Below are 6,824 nucleotides of genomic sequence, written 5' to 3' on the forward strand. Positions count from 1 at the left end.
TCGTATTAGATGGACTTATGTCATATTAGAAGGTCATAAGTCAAGAGGAAGTCGTATCAGAAGGTCGTACGTCGGATATAGTCGTATGATGGTAGTAAACAAAAAAAAGGGGGTGGGGGAGGAGGAGCAAGGTCCACCATGTACTTAAAGCAAGTTTGAAGACACTTCAAAAGCCTAACATTCGGCAAACACAACGAAAGTCACTAGACTTACCAACTAACATATCATGAAAGTAAATGAATAGATAAATAAATAAATGAATAAATAATTTACCATTAACATATGACCGAGACTAAATCTACTAATGTGCCAATGACCATATTCAAAAACTAGAACAGACAATAAACATTTACTCAAAAACTAAAAAGATAGAGAAAACAATACGTTGAGGCGCAGATAAAGTCTACGGACATTGCAACCCACATTCCACTTACACTTGGTAATTATATATACGGTAAAGTAGAGATGTGGTGCTTGTGGTGAACCGTTCTAGATGAGTTATATTAACAGATATCCACAAGAAACGTTCTCCATCTACAACTCCCCTACCACAATTCACCACAAGTACCACTGTCAAATTTTTGTGGAGGTTTTCCTGTGTAAGTGAAATGTGGGTTTGGCAATCCGTAGACTTTATCTGATTTTTACATCATATTTTCCCCATAGTTGGTAAATATGTTTTTTTGTAATTTTAGTGATATATTTTATTTTTGTTTTTTCTTTTTTTATGTTATTTGAGACGGTGCTGTTGGCAATGAGATGCCCTTGATAAAAGCCTCAGTTGCCCGTACCGTCTCATTTAACATAGAAAAATAAACATTTCACCCAAAGCGCAAAACAATCCATGAAAGCCTTACCTAATAATCACCATACCAGTAAAAAAAAAGTTTTATCTCGTGTAAGTCTAAGGATATATACATAAGTCTACATATATATATATATAATATATATATATATATATATATATATATATATATATATATATATATATATATATATATATATATATAATATATATGTATATGAATATATATATATATATATATATATATATATATATATATATATATATATATATATATATATATATATATATATATATCTTTTCTTTCTTTCAAACTATTCGCCATTTCCCGCATTAGCGAGGTAGCGTTAAGAACAGAGGACTGGGCCTTTGAGGGAATACCCTCACCTGGCCCAATCTTCTGTTCCTTCTTTTGAAAATTGAAAAAAAAAACCGAGAGGGGAGGATTTCCAGCCCCCCGCTCCCTCCCCTTTTAGTCGCCTTCTACGACACGCAGGGAATACGTGGAAGTATTCTTAATCCCCTATCCCCAGGGATAATATATATATATATATATATATATATATATATATATATATATATAAATATATATATATATATACTCTATCGTTAATAACCATTTTAGCTGTATCAACAACCACTAATACATTTCCCATTCTCCTAACCTTAAAGTCTTACTGCATTAATCGCCTACCTTGCTTTGATAATTCCACAACCACAACAACCACAATCTCTACTCTCACAACCACTACAGACGCCTTTCCCTCCCTTCCTAACTCTTAATATCACAACACACATTGATAACGCCTCCTTAGGCACTACATTGACCCACTACACTAAACATTACAACCCATTATAATATATCAGACATTAACAAGCATCATCCTCTGGTGGTAATACTAAAACCATTAGTACTACATTATCGTATGTCAAGAGGACGTCGTATTAGAGACTCGTAAGTCAAGACAAAGTCATATTAGAAGGTCATAAGTCAAAAGAGTCGTATTAGAAGGTCGTAAGTCAAGAGGAGGTCGTATTAGATGGCCTTATGTCATATTAGAAGGTCATAAGTCAAGAGGAAGTCGTATCAGAAGGTCGTACGTCGGATATAGTCGTATGATGGTAGTAAACAAAAAAAGGGGGTGGGGGAGGAGGAGCAAGGTCCACCATGTACTTAAAGCAAGTTTGAAGACACTTCAAAAGCCTAACATTCGGCAAACACAACGAAAGTCACTAGACTTACCAACTAACATATCATGAAAGTAAATGAATAGATAAATAAATAAATGAATAAATAATTTACCATTAACATATGACCGAGACTAAATCTACTAATGTGCCAATGACCATATTCAAAAACTAGAACAGACAATAAACATTTACTCAAAAACTAAAAAGATAGAGAAAACAATACGTTGAGGCGCAGATAAAGTCTACGGACATTGCAACCCACATTCCACTTACACTTGGTAATTATATATACGGTAAAGTAGAGATGTGGTGCTTGTGGTGAACCGTTCTAGATGGGTTATATTTCCAGATATCCACAAGAAACGTTCTCCATCTACAACTCCTCTACCACAATTCACCACAAGTACCACTGTCAAATTTTTGTGGAGGTTTTCCTGTGTAAGTGAAATGTGGGTTTGGCAATCCGTAGACTTTATCTGATTTTTACATCATATTTTCCCCATAGTTGGTAAATATGTTTTTTTGTAATTTTAGTGATATATTTTATTTTTGTTTTTTCTTTTTTTATGTTATTTGAGACGGTGCTGTTGGCAATGAGATGCCCTTGATAAAAGCCTCAGTTGCCCGTACCGTCTCATTTAACATAGAAAAATAAACATTTCACCCAAAGCGCAAAACAATCCATGAAAGCCTTACCTAATAATCACCATACCAGTAAAAAAAAGTTTTATCTCGTGGTAAGTCTAAGGATATATACATAAGTCTACATATATATATATATATATATATATATATATATATATATATATATATATATATATATATATATATATATATATATATATATATATATATGTATATGAATATATATATATATATATATATATATATATATATATATATATATATATATATATATATATATATATATATATCTTTTCTTTCTTTCAAACTATTCGCCATTTCCCGCATTAGCGAGGTAGCGTTAAGAACAGAGGACTGGGCCTTTGAGGGAATACCCTCACCTGGCCCAATCTTCTGTTCCTTCTTTTGGAAAATTGAAAAAAAAACCGAGAGGGGAGGATTTCCAGCCCCCCGCTCCCTCCCCTTTTAGTCGCCTTCTACGACACGCAGGGAATACGTGGGAAGTATTCTTAATCCCCTATCCCCAGGGATAATATATATATATATATATATATATATATATATATATATATATATATATATATATATATATACTCTATCGTTAATAACCATTTTAGCTGTATCAACAACCACTAATACATTTCCCATTCTCCTAACCTTAAAGTCTTACTGCATTAATCGCCTACCTTGCTTTGATAATTCCACAACCACAACAACCACAATCTCTACTCTCACAACCACTACAGACGCCTTTCCCCTCCCTTCCTAACTCTTAATATCACAACACACATTGATAACGCCTCTCTTAGGCACTACATTGACCCACTACACTAAACATTACAACCCATTATAATATATCAGACATTAACAAGCATCATCCTCTGGTGGTAATACTAAAACCATTAGTACTACATTATCGTATGTCAAGAGGACGTCGTATTAGAGACTCGTAAGTCAAGACAAAGTCATATTAGAAGGTCATAAGTCAAAAGAGTCGTATTAGAAGGTCGTAAGTCAAGAGGAGGTCGTATTAGATGGCCTTATGTCATATTAGAAGGTCATAAGTCAAGAGGAAGTCGTATCAGAAGGTCGTAAGTCGGACGTAGTCGTATGATGGTAGTAAACAAAAAAGGGGGGTAGGGGAGGAGGAGGAGCAAGGTCCACCATGTACTTAAGCAAGTATAAAGACACTTCAAAAGCCTAACATTCGGCAAACACAACGAAAGTCACTAGACTTACCAACTAACATATCATGATAGTAAATAAATAGATAAATAGATAAATGAATAAATAATTTACCATTAACATATGACCAAGACTAAATCTGCTAATGTGCCAATGACCATATTCAAAAACTAGAACATATAATAAACATTTCCTCAAAAACTAAAAAGATAGAAAAAACAATACGTTGAGGCGCAGATAAAGTCTACGGACATCACCACCCACATTCCACTTACATAGGTAATTATATATACGGTAAAGTAGAGATGTGGTGCTTGTGGTGAACCGTTCTAGATGGGTTATATTTCCAGATATCCACAAGAAACGTTCTCCATCTACAACTCCTCTACCACAATTCACCACAAGTACCACTGTCAATTATATTGTGGAGGTTTTCCTGTGTAAGTGAAATGTGGGTTTGAGAATCCGTAGACTTTTCATGATATTTACATCATATTTTCCCCATAATTGGCAAATATATAGTGTCTTGTTTGGATGAAATGTTGTTTGACACTGTTGTACATTTTTTTTATTTAGTTTTTAGTTAAATGTGAGAAGAGAAGCTCGTAGATTTTTGTAATTCTAGTGATATATCTTATCTTTTTTTTTTAATTTTTATGTTATTTGAGACGGTGCTGTTGGCAATGAGATGACCTTGATAAGAGCCGTCTCATTTAACATAGAAAAATAAACATTTCATCCAAAGCTCAAAACAATCCATGAAAGCCTTACCTAATAATCACCAAACCTGTAAAAAAAATATATTTTTTTTTTTTTATCTCTGGCTGTAAGTCTACGGACTTCCAACCAAACATTTCACTTACGCAGGAAAACATTTACAGTAAAATAGAGAGTGGTAGTTGTGGTGAATTGTGGTAGAGGAGTTATAGAAGGAGGACTTCCTTATGGGTGTCTGCTACTATAATTCTTCTACCACAGTTTACCACAAGTACCACATTCTCTACTTTACCGAACATACTTTTCTGTGTAAGTGAAATAATGGTTGTCGTGTCCGTAGGTTTAACTAAAGGAAAATTTTAGTTGGTAAAAGTTGGCTGAAAAGTCCCTCGACTTTAGTAAGTTCGTGGCCGAATCAGTATCTTTAATACTATCGTACGACTATTTCTGACTTACGACCCTTTGTTACGACTTCCCCTTGATTTACCACCCTCTTATACCATTTTGTCTTGATTTACGACAATCGAATGTGCCCTCCTCCTCCTGACATAAGATCCACTGATACGAATCTCTTCTGCTTGCGACCCTGTATTACGACCTCCTCTAGAATCACGACCAATGTGATACGACCTTCCCTCGACTTATGACCCTTTCATGCGAATCTTATTTGACTTTAGATTCTCCAGTACAACATTTTCTTGACACACGACCTCTCATATGATTCTATTTGACTTAATGTCCTCCAGTACGACTTTCACTTGTCTTATGTCTCCAAGATACGGTTTCCCTTGGACTTACAACCCTCCAGTGCGACTCTCCATTGACTTGCGACCCCTTTCGTCATGCTACCTACCCTTGACTTACGACTTCCTCACGACTGCTCTGGAAACTTCATTGGCTACTAGTGTCAGATGTCTGCCCATTCTACTCATTTCCTCAACTTCCACCCACGTAGCTCAACTTCCACCCACGTAGCTCAACTTCCACCCACATACACCATATATCTTCAATCACCTAACTATAGTCCCTCTCTCACCACGTACACTCGTCATTCTAAACAACCCATGTACTCCGTTTTCTTCCTCATTCTCCTTATCATCCTAGGGGAGACTAATAGACCAGTCACAGCCAGACTCACCCAATCATAGAAAAAAAAGAGAGAGAAAAAATATACCGTTCTCATAATACGATATATTTTTTCCCTCTTTATATGAGAGATCGATTCCTGCTGTGAGATATGATACCTAATAAAGCCGTCTCACTTCGAAGGCACTGATCATTCACTGTCTTTATTTCGATAAATAAAGACACAGTTTGAAGACGAAAAGACAACATCTTTTTATCAATCTTTAACAATCCTTTTTCCCACCCATATGAGAGGGATTTCCAGCCATCGTATATCCTCCCCTTAAGTTGAGTTTGAAGGGATCGTTTTCGTGAAATCGTTATTCATTTTTTTTTCAGACATAGAGGGAATATATAACTATAGACTCTTCATTGACGGAGTTGGCAAACGAATCCCGTACCAAGTGCCTCTACTGAGCTCTTTGGTTGAGGGTTTTTGATCAGAATGTGTAAATTGATTTGAATCATGCAAACATGCACGAAAGCCTTTGATAATGGAGAAAATTATTATCATAAAGATACAGGAATATATATATATATATATATATATATATATATATATATATATATATATATATATATATATATATATATATATATATATATATATATATATATATATATATATATATATATATATATATATACATATATATATATATATATATATATATATATATATATATATATATATATATATATATATATATATATATATATATATATATATATATATATATATATATATATATATATATATCCCTGGGGATAGGGGAGAAAGAATACTTCCCACGTATTTCCTGCGTGTCGTAGAAGGCGACTAAAAGGAGAGGGAGCGGGGGGCTGGAAATCCTCCTTTCTCATTATTTTTTTTAATTTTCCAAAATAAGGAACAGAGAAGGGGGCCAGGTGAGGATATTCCCTCAAAGGCCCAGTTCTCTGTTCTTAACGCTACCTCGCTAACGCGGGAAATAGCGAATAGTTTGAGAGAAAAAGAAATATATTGAAAAGAATCACAATTTTGCGCGTGATCAAGTGTATTCCTATGAATGCGCTGGGAAAATGAAACACGATAAGTTCCCAAGTGCACTTTCGTGTAATAATCACATCATCAGGGGAGACAAAAGAGAAAAATATAACAGTCAGTTGATATGCA

This window comes from Panulirus ornatus, chromosome 65, assembly GCF_036320965.1.
Source record: "Panulirus ornatus isolate Po-2019 chromosome 65, ASM3632096v1, whole genome shotgun sequence".
Taxonomy (NCBI): domain Eukaryota; kingdom Metazoa; phylum Arthropoda; class Malacostraca; order Decapoda; family Palinuridae; genus Panulirus; species Panulirus ornatus.